The following is a 17252-nucleotide window of genomic DNA, read 5'->3' as shown; positions in this document are numbered from 1 at the left end:
TAGTGCAATCAACTTACCATACTAATTCAGTAGAAGCATTTAAGTCATAAAACACTAATGCAATTTATAGCTTCTACATCACAGGAAGGATTATGAGTAACTGATGACTATTAATCAATGTATCAGTAACTGACGACCATTAATCAATGTATTCAACTTACAACACTATTGGTAACTGATAGTGGCAACTTGAAAAGACACCTTAGTAATGGAACGTTACGACGCCTTAGTAGTACTACTTATTAATAAATATATTCAACTTTATCAACAGATACATTGCAAATGATTACGTGTGTTTTAAAATATATTTTGATTAGTTGGCAAGGTCTAGCTAATTAAAGCAACATGCCACTATTCCAGAAAATGACCATGATCGATGTTTTGAAGGAGGAGAAACAACAACTTTCAAAATTACGAGGAAAACAGTTCCTTTTTACACCACTATTCAACTCCTTGAGAAGCATATCTAACAAGCACAACAGGAAGCCTTATTCATCTACATGTGCTTATTTTTTCCTTAAGCCTTTCTTATTGAAGTATTAGTAGATTCTTGATCCTGTTTTATTACACATACATGTTCTTAGTGTTGTGAATAATAAAAAAAAGCACCAATTCACTGAATTTATAGAAAAAAGGGTGGTGGACATTTTGAAATGGTTAGAGGATTTACACAATCAGAGAAAGAAGATGATGTTGGAATTTTGCAGAAAAGTAGGAAGAAGAGAATATCGGTATAATTATCTGATTGATTAAATGGTAGTGATGGGAAGAAAGATACTTTGCAAGGACTTGGTGATAGATCATAGGCATACCTGAATATGTGTAGCAATTGCTGAAACTCAGAGTCACCAGGAAATAAGGCCTGCCTTCGAACCATCTCGGCTACATCATGCTGAAACTCAGAGTCACCGGATCCGCTGAAATTGTTGTTATCAAGTTGGCTGCATAAGAAAATTCAGAAAGAGACATTGCTTGTCGAGATATAGTTATACATCTTCCGCACATACAGCAGATGAAAGTTGCATATGAGGTTCAATATATGTAAATCGTGTGTGTGTGTGTGTGTAGGGACTTACATTATCCGAATAGACGGAAATGCTGAAAACTCATGAGGAAGGTATCCTGAAAGATTATTACTGTCCAAAAGCTTTTTGATAGAAAGTATCATCACAAAACATTACTGCATTAGTTCACAGCCAAGATAAAGTCATTCTAAAGTTACGAAAACGTGTTCTGAAGAAGATAAGCTAACAAGAATTTCTTCCATTAGCTTACAAGTGAATCAGAGTGGAGATATTGGAATGTTCTTTAGGAATTTGACCACTCAGTGAGTTGTTGTTGAAGTGGTTGCAGACACAAGATATGTTCACATAAGATAAACAAAGATAAAACCTTAGACTTCTTCCAATTTTCATAACAATCAAAATGAGTTGCACTCACATATGTTGCATACTATTTAAATGGGAAAAGGATTTAGGAATGCTTCCGAATATCTGGTTCTGGTCTATCTGGAATATTCTCAGGTTCAAGAGATATCCAAGATGATCAGGTAAAGATCCTGAAAACCGGTTCCCGTTCAAGAGCCTGCATATCAACATAATTGCACTTGGATCAAACCAATGGACAAAGTTTTAGAACATATTCTTCACAAGCATTAGGCTTTAAAGGGCAGCCTGGTCCACTAAGCTTCTGCTATGCGCGGGGTCTGGGGAAGAGTCGGACCACAAGGGTCTATTGTGCCCAACCTTACCCTGCACATCTGTAAGAGGTTGTTTCCACGGCTCGAGTGACCTCCTGGTCACATGGCAACAACTTTACCAGTTACGCCAAGGTTCCCCTTTACTCGGCTTCAACATTAGTAAATCAATATGGAACTAAATAACAAGAGGAACTCAATTCCATCCAACTTACAGAAGTTTCAAAGACTTGATGTTTCCAATCTCTCCCGGTACACTTCCAGTCAAATCATTCCATATGAAATTCCTATGAGAAAGAGAATTATAAATATATTTTATAAAATAGTAAGTTGCATATATAATAGAAAAATAAGTTAAAAATTCCATTTTGTTATTACATATTGAATAATGTTATATGTGAAATAATATAGCTCACATAATTTTAAGATGGGATAGTTGTCCAAGATCAGGAGCTAAAGTTCCAGAAATATTCATATTCATCAAACGGCTGCACAAGGAGAAAAAGATGTTTAATGTCATTTCATGCGTTGCACTCACACAAGACGGTAGTAGTAAAGAACCATCTTTTGCTAGAGGTTGCAGCTAATTACAAAATCTTGGGGAAATGTCCAAATTTACCTATCTACTATAGCAAATATCTCAATTTTATTCTCCGTTATACTTACGACCATTCATACTGCTGTTTTTAGCAAATGCTACATATTTATTGCTGAATCCAACATAGACATTATTGTTAATACATAATACCTCAAATCTTATGTGGAAAACACCCTTGAAAATTCCTTTTCGCCTCGACACTCAGCAGTAGCTTTGTCTGAGGTGTTTGCTACTTAAACTAAAGAGCAATTACACTATGCCAGAAGCTACTGTTATAGCTGATTCCAACATAGACATAAGCTATGCTTCACCTAGCTTTAGGGTGTAAGGGCGCCTCATAGGAGCCTTAAGGTATACCTACTTTAATATGTCCATCCTCGTATTTTTCAACCACTCTGTCAAATATACCAATTCTCTAAAAACAACCTCTGAGATCAAAAAGTATTTTTAGAACTTAAGACATCTTAATGCAACCCAAAGCCCTTCCATATGTTATATAAATGTGATACTAAAAGAACATAAAGTGCCCAAAACCAACTTCTTGCGAAGTTCAAACCAGGCATTTAAAATTACCTTTCCATGGAACTAATATGTTCTACTTAATATAAGAACAAACTTACGCCTAACCAAAATTTCCATCGGTAACTACAAATAGCATATTAAAATTATCATGTCAAAAACATATCGATCAAACAGTGCTACAAGATACTAGTCAAAGAGAAGAAAAGGTTAAAATGGAGTATGATTCAAAGCATCAGATAACAGGAACATTACAAAGGAATTATAAAACATTTCTAACTTAAAAGAAGCAAAAAATCTAAGCAGAGAATTGGTCTACAAGAGTAAATAGCATGATCAAGTTAAACAAACTCACAAAAACAACATCCTACAGACCACATATCAACCGCAGTTGAGTATTGAGTAGATCCCAACAAAACTTCAGGGGCTCTGTACCATAGAGTAACATTCTGAACAAAAAGAACAAACCCAAATCAGCAATCTTAACTTCCAGATTTCTTTTTCTTTCTATATCTTTCTGGTGATTTAGGGGGCAATGCAGTATGAAGAGAGAGAGAAATGTTAACCTTATGGGTGTAGCTCTTTATTGGGACAGTGAAAGCCCTTCTAAGACCCAAATCAGCAATCTTATGTATGCCCTTCTGTTTGTCCACTAATAGGTTCTGTGGCTTCTAATCTCTGTGGAGAACTCCATGGCTATGGCAGTGAGCGACCCCTTTGCACAATTGATATAAGAAACTCTGGATGAGAGAATGAGGGAGAGGTCTAGGATTAGGACCTTTACGATGAGAATCGACGAATTTCTTCAGATTAGTATCCAAATACTCAAAAACTAGGTAAAGTAGGGGCTTCCCATTTTTGTCAATTTGTTTGACACAGAGGAGACGAATGATGTAGAGAGAATTGGTTTTGAAGAAGTGAGATTTCTCTGAAAGCAGTGGGTGGGATCCCTTCTTCATCCATTTCTAGCCGAGTTTTCTTAAGCGCCACTTGTCTCGACACACTACTGGAGGTGGAGGTAGGGTTTATTTTATTTACTTTATTAAATTAGTTAAAAAAATATAAAATGACGAGTCACTTGGCGGGCTAGTGAATTTTAGCGAAAAAAACGAGGGAAATGAATAACCGTTCCCATAGAATTTTTTTTCCAAACCCGTTCAAATATAGATGTCTATTGGGACGGTTTACAAATCCGTTGCTAAGCAAATCTCTATGGCAACGGTTTTTGTTACAATTGCAACGGTTTTATGTCTAAGGTGTGCTATACCACCCAAAGTTCTATTGTAACGGTTGCAACCGTTACTATGTCTACTCTATGGCAACGATTTACAAACCGTTGCCAAAATAACTGTTCTCATAGACCCATTTTCTGGTAGTGAGTCCGGAAATAACATAATCAAATGTTCAATCAATCATTCAACCCCTAATATCCATCTTGCCCAATTTACGCTATAAGACCCAAATAGACCCGCACTATGTGTGCCTATAACCAACGGATCACATCTCCTCGTAGCACAGAAGGGTAACTAATGTAGAATCTCAGATCACGAATAACCTCAACTCTAACTGAATGGCACATCCCTCAACAACAGCAGTGCAGAGTCAACCAATCCGACCCTGTGTGGAATACACCTCCTCATTAGGCCTACCAATTGGCCCCAATCAACTCTGGTCATCCATAAATAGATAAATAACCCTCTGTTGCGGTGAAACGCACACGCAAGTATACGCGGTCGTCAAGTAATAAAGTGACTAAAAGTCGGATGTCGATCCCATGAGGACTTGTGATTAACTATTAACTAAATTAGACTATCCTAATTATCTAAACACGAATTAAACCTAGAATAAAGAATATATATAATGAACTTTAAATAGAGGAAGAACATATTTTTATGATACCAATGTAATGAAAACGATCTAGGGTTATGGGCTATCTAACATTCCTATTGTATTCTTCAATTGAATTGACTAACTAATTTATCTAGTTTATTGGTTGACATGGTTAATATTGCTCATAAGAATCTGTCGAGTTCTTACTCGCCTATTCAAGCTAACCTAACGCCTATATGTCTATGGAGTTAGAATCAACAAGAACGCATTTGTAATTCCTTTAAATCAACCAAGCAAGGTAATTAGGTATATGTCTATCCTAACCGCTAATCCGTTCCCCGATGCCCAGGTTCAAGAACTTGCTCTACTCAATCCTATATGCAATCTACAATTCCCACTTTCGAGTTCAATTCTAGATTCGTATATAGTATTCAATTGGTGATCAAGCAATCAAATAATTAAGTGCAGGATTGAATAAATAAACCAATATGATAAACTAAGAAATCAAAATCAATATCCGAATAACAATAGTCATGAAAGAACCACTACCCTAGAACGTGAAGTTTAGCTCCACATAGACATGGTACCAAAAAAACAAATCATACAAAGAAACATAAAATGACTAAGTTGGTGGAAGAAAAGATGAATCCCGGCCTCCACGGCGGCTCTTTGCTTGTGTTTTCCTCTCAAAAACGTCCTCCTCCTTCAAAATACCGTTTTTTCATGTATATATACCAAGTAGGGTTGGGCCCAAACAATTATACCTTCTCCAATGTGAAAAAGGATATTTTTCCCGGGTTTGACTAGCCCGGTCGTGCATCTGGGCGTGCTAATGGCCGCGCTAGCTGGACAACTTTCTGTCCTGGGCGCGCTAAAACTAGCGCGATCGCGCATCTGGGCGCGCACTTTTCACCATGTTCCCTTTGGAATTTGAAAAAACGTAAAACTTAAAAGTTGTAGCCTTTGAGTTAGCTTTCCAACCATATATTGCGGAGCCAAAATGGAGTTCTGAGGTAAAAGTTATATCTATTTTACTAGACAGTGCACAATATGCCTGCTCGACTCTTCGTTCGCTCTAACTATCATCCGTTGACCCCCAAACGCGATCCCGGCTTGTATCCTTGGGCTTTTACTCAGATTTCAAAGCTCCAAATCACTTGAATTCATTCCATAACATATATATAGCTCGGAATCACTCCTACAAGGCATAAAACACATAGTTAGTGCAAGACACTAGCGATTAAAGCGCAAACTCAACTAAAGTGCAGTAAATTAGAGTGTAATAAGCGACTAAATACGTAATTATAGCCTATCATCAACACTCCACACTTAAATGTTGCTCGTCCTCGAGTCAACCAAAAATTTACTCTATCTATGAGCACTTAATATATTTGAAGCACATTACACCAATGATTATGGTTGATAGCAACAATTAAACTCTAGCATATGCAATCATCATACACTTCCCTTTACTTATGTCATTCTTCAAAAATATTCAAACAAAGACAAGATGCTCACAACAATCCTAGCCTCAAAAACCGACTCAATGTCACAATGCACTCATGGCTTGAACACCCAACATCCTAGAGAAGTCTAATAATGTTACCTATCCTTCGTGAAACCATGTGCCCTCAACCAAGGCAAGAGATAAGTGAATCCACACATTCGAATCTCATGATCAAATATTTTTAAGGACTCATATAATATCAAAGAAAATATGCTCACCCTCACAAAGAAGTCATGTGCATGTAATTGGTACCATAGGCTTGCCCTTAATGTAAATCTCTACTAATCTCGGCTCGCTCGATCTAAAATCAATTAGGAATTTTTCACGGTTGTAATGTGGGCTAAAGGACGGGTAATGATATATTTAGGAATAGTGGCTAACCTCCTAAGCACTTCAACACAACACATAATCAACTTTAAGCGCAAATTCTTCAAACCACTTCAATTACACAAACAATATCACCCCAAAAATGCTCCCTTCTTCTTTAAGCACTACATTAATTCATACCCATTAGCAGGAACAAGACAACAAAGTATTCATCTCTATTTTTTTCTTCAGATATTATTATTTTTTTCAATTTCCGCTAGTGGTGTATTATTTACAAAAGAAGTGCACCTTTTTTTTCTTTTTTTATTGGTTCCACTCAAAAGCCACCCGACACTTAGTTCCTTCTTACTTCTTTCAGCGCCCATCTCACAATTAAAGTGCTTTTAAGACGTAAAAGGATCAAAACAATGTCAATTAAAGAACAAAAAGGGCATATGCTTGTAATGTGGGTGCCAAATAAAAGTCTATGGCTCAAAAGGGTTAATTAGGGATAAATTTTATTTGTGATAAGTAACAAAGCTAAAAAAAATCAAAGAAAGCCTAAATCACTTTTAAAAACCACATCACCTAAAATTTCGCTTCAACTCAAAACCGGGCAAGTTCTAGACACAAGTAAAATACATAGACTATACAAAAACTCACCACACATGACACATGACTCACTAAGAATGGTCCTATTCTGACTCTCAACAAATGCAAGTATTCACGGAGCCACGAGATATTAAGCATGAAGCACAAAGGTGAACATAAGTCAAGAAAAGAACATAGGCGTCACAAGACATGCTATCCAACTAAGCCAAGGCATCATCAATAATTTCAATCATAGGGAAGATACTATCATGCCAAGCCTAAATAGCTACTATCAACAAGTTTAAGGGCGCCTAGGTTCATCATTCTTCCTCCATTTATTCCCTAAATTCTAATCTACTCTAAAAAATAAAAAAAATACTACTACCCCGTTTCAAACTACATCCCATGGAAAAGAACATTGCACAAAGAAAACCATGGGGGAATAGTGCTCCCAAGAAAGCTAGAAGACACATTTTTGTGTTTTTTCTATTTTTTTCACCCTTTTTTCATTTTTTTTTATTGGACCTTAATCCCTCAAGAAGCTGTCACAAAATCCATCGTCGAGAAAAGTCCAAATTTTTTGATTTTTTCGATTTTTTTTTGTTTTTCTTAAAGAAAATTACTAACTAGAACAGTACTATGACTAAGCTAACATAGCACAGAAAATCACCCAGAACATCTCCTCACCCCACCTTAAAATTGTGCAATGTCCTCAATTGCACTCTAAATTAACAAGAGGGTAAACGAAACTCCTGGTAGGCCAAAGGCCAAAGCATTAGCAACTCATAGGATACCTCAAACTTCACCCAGGTACGATCCTTTGTGCGGTCACCCCACACTTATTTCAACACATAGCTCACTTTTGCAACTTTCCAGTGGCTTTTCTTCTATGCTCATAATCCTACAAAAAAATGCTACAAAGATGAAAATAAATAACAAAAATAAATAAAAATAAAGAAAAGCAGTAAAGCTGGGTTGCCTCCCAACAAGCGCCTAATTTAACGTCGCGGCTCGACGTAAACCACTTTTTCCTCCACCTTGAACTTATAAATTTTACCCCTAACATGACATCCAGTCTGCGGCTATGCTCCTTTGGTGGGGCTACAAAGATAACCACCAAGTAATGAATTTTTCACTCTGCACCTCTCGGCCTTTAGATGAGGAATGTAATTTTTGTTTTTTGGCACAACAAATTCAAGAATATAGGCGCTCTCATCCTCACTCTTTGACCCCTTCATAGGCTCAAATGGCTCGATTACAATCTTACTATCTAAACACAATGTGGAAAAATAATTGGAATGAGGTCTAATGCGCCCTAACTCATGAATTTTACTACTATTTGCATCCTCATATTTACACACACTCAAGTCTCCCAAAGTAATGTTATCTATTCCCCCACATGACACTAGAACACTCTTCTCAATATTGGCATCCTCAAGAAAAACAGGGTCTAGTGATTGGTATTCTCGTTTTAGCTCCTCAATTTGGTCTAGAAGATTTTTTTCAGCTGCACACAACTCATTATTAAATTGTTGGGCGTTACACGCATCAACCTTTGCACTCAAATCTGCATCTAAGTTATGTACAGCCAAGCCAAAATTATTAATTTTATGTGCAAGTTCATCTCTCTCCTTAGACCAATCATTTACCAACGTTGTTAGAAGACAACGTCGTTTCTCATATTCCCTTAATCGAGAATATCCGTTCCAATACCAACCCTTACTTCCATATTCAAATTCAGACTTCCCAGAGTTCAAGTCATGACAAGCCCAAAAAGATGGGCCATAAAAGTCTTTGTCACGCCGCAAATTCGAGGGACATGACCGGCGCCCGACCGGGTAGCCCCAGCCAAGCGAACCTGGATGCCTTTCCTAACCCACATGTTACCCCACGTTTTCTTTACTCAAATATTCCAAGGATTTGCCAAATAATTAATTAAGAACACTTTTTAATTTACAAAACACATACATACTTACATAATAGTAGTGAAATCACTAACTCGTTACCAACGTATGAAAACACGGATTTACACAAGTTTCTAACCCACATCTACTGTCTACGGAGCCTCTAATAGTACAACGGGATAATATAGTATTTGCCGGTAACAAGGCTCCGGCTATACCTTACACAAATCAAAAATAAAACTCCGAAAACAAGCGGCCTGAGCCACGCAGGACCCCGAGAGGAAAGGGGCTCACCAAAAAGCTAATGGAGGACGAAGGGGAGCTACGATCGGTGGACTGGAGTACCTACTACGGATCCACCTACAATCATTACACGAATGTAGCGCCCCCGGCAAAAGGGACGTCAGTACATTTGAATTGTACTAGTAGGTATAACAAACTTTACCCTGAGTAACCTCAAATCATACACGAATAACAACAATAGAGGGAAACAACAATTGATTACACACAAGGAAAACAAAAATCAAGGCAAACAAGTTGACAATCTCTCCTTTTCCCCATCATCATTTCCACATTTTCAATTTCACAATGTTCTCATGTTTCATTTCAATAGTGATATCGATCACTTTCCATCCTTATTACCTCGGCCACCCTTATTACCTCGGCCACCCTTATCACCACAACCCACACCTTATTACTTCGTGTTGCGGCGCGCAACCCGATCCCACCGAGCAATCACAATTCACAAACAGTAGCACAACAACAACAATTTACAAGGAGGACAGGAACAAGTTTCAGGAATAATCAACAGCAAATCCCAATAACAACAGCAACACATCTCAAAGAACAACAACACAACTCACACATAGTTTATATGACTACCAATGCCATTTCCATCTTTTTCAACAGCCCGTTGTACCATTTAAATCACAGCAATAATTTTCCACAGCTAGGCACAAAGGATGTTACCACAGTTATTTCAATATCACCAATTTTGATTCCTTTCCATCATTTATTCCACAGTTCTTACCACATAACACATTCGCAATTACAACTTGGTTTATTGCCATTTACTTACACAACCATATCGGACGTCTTAACCAACAACGTTTAAGGCACAACATTGACATGAATTCACAAATGGTTTACACAAGGAAACACATACTACTCACAAGAGTTTAACTTCACAACTAATCCATGAAGGTATCACATACCAAGTATTTGGACACCAAGCAGGGCGATTTTACAAAGGTTAAAGTTAGCCATACATACCTGGAGTTGAATCCCTTTTTAATTTCTACTTCCAATTCATCGAAATCTAGCAACGGCAATATAGTGCACAAATTAATACTCGTAACTTAGAATTCAAGGTTCAAAAATACTACCCGAACATACTTAGGTTATCAATCCCTTGTTTGCATAAGTCTTTGCTCCCACCCAATTACCCCCACTAGGTTTTAGGTTTTAATAAACACGCATGCACAATTTTTGCCATTATTTCCAAGAACTAATGCATGAGACTCCCCCCCCCCCCTAATTTAAACCTGAAATTCAATGAAAAGGGTTAGGGACTTTTACCTGAAGGAGAAAGGGGATGAAGATAAGTTTGAGATTTCCCGGCCCAGATAGCTTTGAAGAATCAAATTTTGGAGGAGATGACTTTCTCTCTCAAGACCCTCTCTTCCTCTCTCTTATTTTGTGTAGAAGATCGTTAAAGAATGAGGGGTTGGGTGTNATCCTTCTTCCTGACAAAGAGAACCGGAGCACCCCACGGCGACACACTCGGCCGTATGAACCCCTTTTCTAATAAATCCTTCAGCTGCTCCTTTAACTCCCTTAACTCCGTTGGAGCCATTCTGTATGGTGGAATAGATATTGGCTGCGTATCTGGCAATACATCAATCCCAAAATCAATCTCCCTATCTGGCAGAATCCCTGGAAGCTCATCCGGAAACACTTCGAGAAACTCATTCACGACTTGCACGGACTCGGGGGTAGACGCTTCTGAAGTGGTGTCCGCCACCCGGACCAAATGATAGATACATCCCTTCTTAATAATCTTTGAAGCCTTAAGGTAGGAAATAAACCTACCCTTCGGCACCACATCATTCCCTTTCCACTTGATAACGGCTCATTAGGGAACTCGAGTCTCATGACTCTCGTTCGGCAGTCAAGTTTAGCAAAGCACGAATAAAGACAGTCCATCCCCATAATCACATCAAAATCCACCATTCCAAGCTCGATAAGATCGGCCGTGGTAACGCGACCACATACCGTGACAACACAATTCCTATAAACTCGCGCGGCTGTAATAGAATCACCAACCGGAGTCGATACAGATAACGGCTCATGAAGTTGTTCGGGTTCTATCCCAAAGCTTGAAGCAACGAATGGGGTGACATAAGACAAAGAGGACCCCGGATCAATAAGAGCATAACAATCAATGGCCTGAACAGACAATATACCTGTAACAACATCTGGAGAAGCCTCTGCACTCTGGAGACCACTCAAAGCATAGAACCGGCTGGGTCCACATCTACCACGAGCTCCACCCCTAACTGTACCACGGCCTACTGAGGCTGGAGGATGCACAGATGACGTGGCGACTGAAGAAACAGACAACTGAGCAGATCCCCTACCCATGCCCTGACTGGGCACACGACAGTCTCGCTGAATATGACCTCTCACCCCGAATCAGAAACACACCGGGATATCCAAGTAGCAAGTCTCTATATGAAATCTCCCACACTTGGGGCATGGAGCCCTCCCCTGCTGCTGTGATCTCCCTCCTGAATGACCGGACTGATGGGGTCTCCTACTGTCTGAACCTGGTCTCATGCGGTTGCTCTGCTGATAACTGTGCAGAGATGGTGGTGCGCTCGCTGAGGACTGAGCATATGACTGGGACGGCCCTGATGACCCTCTTCCCTGAGCTGATCTCCCTGAGTGACCTGCTGACCGGGCCCTGTTGCTATTCTCCCTTTCTGCCCGAATCTTCAACATCCTAGCCTCTGTGGCCTGAGCGAATCCCACAATCTTTCTATAGTTCATATCCGAGTGTAAGGCCGCTGTAGCAGCCTCATTACTACTAAGGGACTAAGGCCCTGAACAAATCGCCGAACTCTAGCTGCCATGGTCGACACTAACTGAGGAGCATACTTGGACAATCTCACGAACTCCATGTGGTACTCCCAAACACTCATACTGCCCTGCTTGAGGGTCTCAAACTCAGTGGCACGGGCTGCTATTGTCTCAGCAGGCAAGAACTGGTCCATGAACGCATCTACAAACTCATCCCATCTGGCCAGAGGTCCTCCCTCCCCACGGGAGTCCTCCCACATCTCGAACCATGAATACGCTGCTCCCCTCAACCTGTATGATGCCAATTCAACTCCCTCTGTCTCTGAAGCTTTCATCACTCAGAGGGTCTTATACATTTCATCAAGAAATTCCTGTGGATCGGCCTCTGGGTCTGTGCCTGAGAACTCTGGAGGGGCTAACCGCAAAAACTGGTTAACTCTGGAGCTGGTAGAATCTCCCTGTCCGCTAGAGGATGTAAGGGCATCCTGAGATCTCTGGGCCTGAGCGGCCACTAACTGGGTCAACATGCGGATGGCTCCCCTAAGGTCCACATCAGAAACCTCGGGACCAGGAGCTGGAATGGTGCCAGATTCAGGAATATCGGCGGGAGGGATGGTGGCACCCTCTGCCGCTGCAGGATCAGGAACATGCTGGTCTGGGACAGACGGGCCAGGTAGGTTCAAGGCCGGGGAGTCACTCTCACCCACGGCATCAGGTACATGATTCATAGCCTCACTCGTGGTGGCATTGGCCCCAAGGCCGAGTCTAGCTCTCTTTTTAGGTGCCATCACTGAAAAAGCCCGGAACAAAGCACGAGTTAGATATAGATACTTTCACACATCACTTCACCGCACGATACAGAATAACAAAGAAGTGGGAAATTTCCTAAATGTCCATGCAGCCCCCCACTTATAGATGTGGTCGACTTCACACCGATAAGTAGGGCTCTACTAGACACGGCTCCGAGACATCCTAGGACTCCTTAAAACCTTAGGCTCTGATACCAAGTTTGTCGCGCCCCAAATTCGAGGGACATGACCGGCGCCCGACCGGGTAGCCCCAGCCAAGCGAACCTGGATGCCTTTCCTAACTCACATGTTACCCCACGTTTTCCTTGCTCAGTTATTCCAAGGATTTTCCAAATAATTAATTAAGAATACTTTTTAATTTACAAAACACATACATACTTACATAATAGTAGTGAAATCACCAACTCGTTTCCAACGTATGAAAACACGGACTTACACAAGTTTCTAACCCACATCTACTGTCTACGAAGCCTCTAATAGTACAACAGGATAATATAGTATTTGCCGGTAACAAGGCTCCGGCTATACCTTACACAAATCAAAAATAAAACTCCGAAAACAAGCGGCCTGAGCCACGCAGGGCCCCGAGAGGAAAGGGGCTCACCAAAAAGCTGATGGAGGACGAAGGGGAGCTACGATCGGTGGACTGGAGTACCTGCTACGGATCCACCTACAATCATAACACGAATGTAGCGCCCCCGGCAAAAGGGACGTCAGTACATTTGAATTGTACTGGTATGTATAACAAACTTTACCCTGAGTAACCTCAAATCATACACGAGTAACAACAATAGAGGGAAATAACAATTGATTACACACAAGGAAAACAAACAATCAAGGCAAACAAGTTGACAATCTCTCCTTTTCCCCATCATCATTTCCACATTTTCAATTTTCACAATGTTCTCATGTTTCATTTTAATAGTGATATCGATCACTTTCCATCCTTATTACCTCGGCCACCCTTATCACCACAACCCACACCTTATTACTTCGTGTTGCAGCGCGCAACCCGATCCCACCGAGCAATCACAATTCACAAACAATAGCATAACAACAACAATTTACAAGGAGAACAGCAACAAGTTTCAGGAATAATCAACAGCAAATCCCAATAACAACAGCAACACATCTCAAAGAACAACAACACAACTCACACAGAGTTTATATGACTATCAATGCCATTTCCATCTTTTTCAACAGCCCGTTGTACCATTTAAATCACAGAATTATTTTCCACAGCTAGGCATAAAGGATGTTACCACAGTTATTTCAATATCACCAATTTCGATTCCTTTCCATCATTTATTCCACAGTTCTTACCGCATAACACATTCACAATTACAACTTGGTTTATTTCCATTTACTTACACAACCATATCAGACGTCATAACCAACAACGTTTAAGGCACAACATTGACATGAATTCACAAATGGTTTACACAAGGAAACACATACTACTCACAAGAGTTTAACTTTACAACTAATCCATGAAGGTATCACATACCAAGTATTTGGACACCAAGCAGGGCGATTTTACAAAGGTTAAAGTTAGCCATACATACCTGGAGTTGAATCCCTTCTTAATTTCTACTTCAAATTCACCGAAATCTAGCAACGGCAATATAGTGCACAAATTAATACTCGTAACTTAGAATTCAAGGTTCAAAACCACTACCCGAACATACTTAGGTTATCAATCCCTTCTTTGCATAAGTCTTTGCTCCCACCCAATTACCCCCACTAGGTTTTAGGTTTTAATAAACACACATGCACAATTTTTGCCATTATTTCAAAGAACTAATACATGAGACTTCCCCCCCCCCCTTAATTTAAACCTGAAATTCAATGAAAAGGGTTAGGGATTTTACCTGCAGGAGAAAGGGGATGAAGATAAGTTTGAGATTTCCCGGCCTGGATAGCTTTGAAGAATCAAATTTTGGAGGAGATGACTTTCTCTCTCAAGACCCTCTCTTCCTCTCTCTTATTTTGTGTAGAAGATTGTTAAAGAATGAGGGGTTGGATGTTTTGTTACTAAAGGGGTCGGGTTTTGAAATTTAGAAAAAAAGAAGCCGAGCAAGATCTGCGGTCGCATTCTGTGATCGCAGAACAGAAATGCGGTCCGCAGATTGGACCGCAGAATTGCCCCCAAAACTCTGATGAATCTGTTTGGGTCTGCGACAGGAATGCGGTCCGCATTCCCGTTATGCGGTCGCATTGTCCACCGTAGAACTGACCTTCACAAATCCCTGAGGAGCTTATGTGACGATTATGCGGTCCGCATATGGGTTATGCGATCGCATAATAGACCGCATTTTCGATATTAATTTTGACAATTCTCCTGTTCCACTCTGCGGCAGAAATGCGGTCCGCATATCAATTATGCGGTCGCATTTTGGACCGCATCTTGACCTCAAGTTTTACCAAACCACAGCTTCACTATGCGGTAGGAATGCGGTCCGCATACCGGATCTGCGACCGCATTCTTGACCGCATAATGGCATTTTTCTGGGAAATTGATTCTTTTGATTTTTTTCAAACTTAGATCAATACCAAGGGTCCGAACCGCGGCGAGCTTGCGAGCCGCGAAGAATTCTACGCATTCCTAACACATATTCGGAGTCGACACCACAAGATACTAGGCTTTGAGCCAAAAATTTTACGGGGCCTCACAGTCTTCCTTCAACCAAGAGTCTTCATCAGTAACCTTATCTCCAAATATTTTATGCCCAGATGTCATGTTGGGAGAACTAGAAACACACTAAGAGAAAAGTCAAACACTTATAAAATTAATAATATTTATAAAAAAAAAAAGAAAAAAAACCTTGTAGAGATAAAAGTAAAAGTCTAATTCAGAAAAATAGTTAATTTCTAAGTCCCCGAAAACGTCGCCAAAAACATGTTGCGGCAAAACGCACACGTAAGTATACGCGGTCGTAAAGTAATAAAGGGACTAAAAGTCGGATGTCGATCCCATGAGGACTTGTGATTAACTATTAACTAATGTAGACTATCCTAATTATCTAAACACGAATTAAACCTAGAAGTATTTTATTCTAAACTAATTAAATAAAGAATATAAATAATGAACTTTAAACAGAGGAAGAACAGATTTTTATGATATCAATGTAATGAAAACGATCTAGGGTTATGGGCTATCCAACATTCCTATTGTATTCTTCAATTGAATTGACTAACTAATTTATCTAGTTTATTGGTTGACATGGTTAATATTGCTCATAAGAATCTGTCGAGTTCTTACTCGCCTATTCAACCTAACCTAACGCCTATATGTCTATGGAGTTAGAATCAACAAGAACGCATTTATAATTCCTGTAAATCAACCAAGCATGGCAATTAGGTATATGTCTATCCTAACCGCTAATCCGTTCCCCGATGCCCAGGTTCAAAAACTTGCTCTACTCAATCCTATATGCAATCTAGAGTTCCCACTTTCGAGTTCAATTCTAGATTCGTAGATTGTATTCAATTGGTGATCAAGCAATCAAATAATTAAGTGCAGGATTAAATAAATAAACCAATATGATAAACTAAGATATCAAAATCAATATCCGAATAAGAATAGTCATGAAAGAACCACAACCCTAGAACGTGAAGTTTAGCTCCACATAGACATGGTAGCAACAACAAATCATACAAAGAAACATAAAAAGACTATGTTGGTGGAAGAAAAGATGAAACCCGGCCTCCACGGCGGCTCTATGCTTGTGTTTTCCTCTCAAAACGTCCTCCTCCTTCAAAGTACCGTTTTTTCATGTATATATACCAAGTAGGGTTGGGCCCAAACAATTATACCTTCTCCAATGTGAAAAGGACATTTTTCCCGGGTTTGACTAGCGCGGTCGCGCATCTAGGCGCGCTAATGGCCGCGCTAGTTGGACAACTTTCTGTCCTGGGCGCGCTAAAACTAGCGCAATCGCGCATCTGGGCACGCACTTTTCACCCTGTTCCATTTGGAATTTGGAAAAACGTAAAACATGAAAGTTGTAGCCCTTTGAGTTAGCTTTCCAACCATATATTGCGGATCCAAAACGGAGTTCTGAGCAAAAAGTTATATCTATTTTACTAGAAGGTACACAATATGCATGCTCGATTCTTCGTTCGCTCTAACTATCATCCATTGACCCCCACACGCGATCCCGGCTTGTATCCTTGGGCTTCTACTCAGATTTCAAAGCTTCAAATCACTTGAATTCATTCCATAACATCTATATAGCTCGGAATCACTCCTACAAGGCATAAAACACACAGTTAGTGCAAGACACTAGCGATTAAAGCGCAAACTCAACTAAAGTGCAGTAAATTAGAGTGTAATAAGCGACTAAAATACGTAATTATAGCCTATCATCACCCTCTGAAGGTAAACAATGACCTAACCTTAACACATACC

General features: G+C 39.9%; 1 pseudogene; it reads right to left on the bottom strand.

Moving 5' to 3' along the window:
* Positions 1-441: 441 nt before the first annotated feature.
* Positions 442-11594, bottom strand: LOC109215602 (annotated as a pseudogene).
* Between the last annotated feature and the right edge of the window lie 5658 nt (positions 11595-17252).

Source organism: Nicotiana attenuata, unplaced genomic scaffold (genome assembly GCF_001879085.1).
Source record: "Nicotiana attenuata strain UT unplaced genomic scaffold, NIATTr2, whole genome shotgun sequence".
In the NCBI taxonomy this organism is placed as follows: Eukaryota; Viridiplantae; Streptophyta; class Magnoliopsida; order Solanales; family Solanaceae; genus Nicotiana; species Nicotiana attenuata.
Note: the sequence above shows the minus strand (reverse complement) of the source record. Positions and strands in the feature narration are given on the sequence as shown.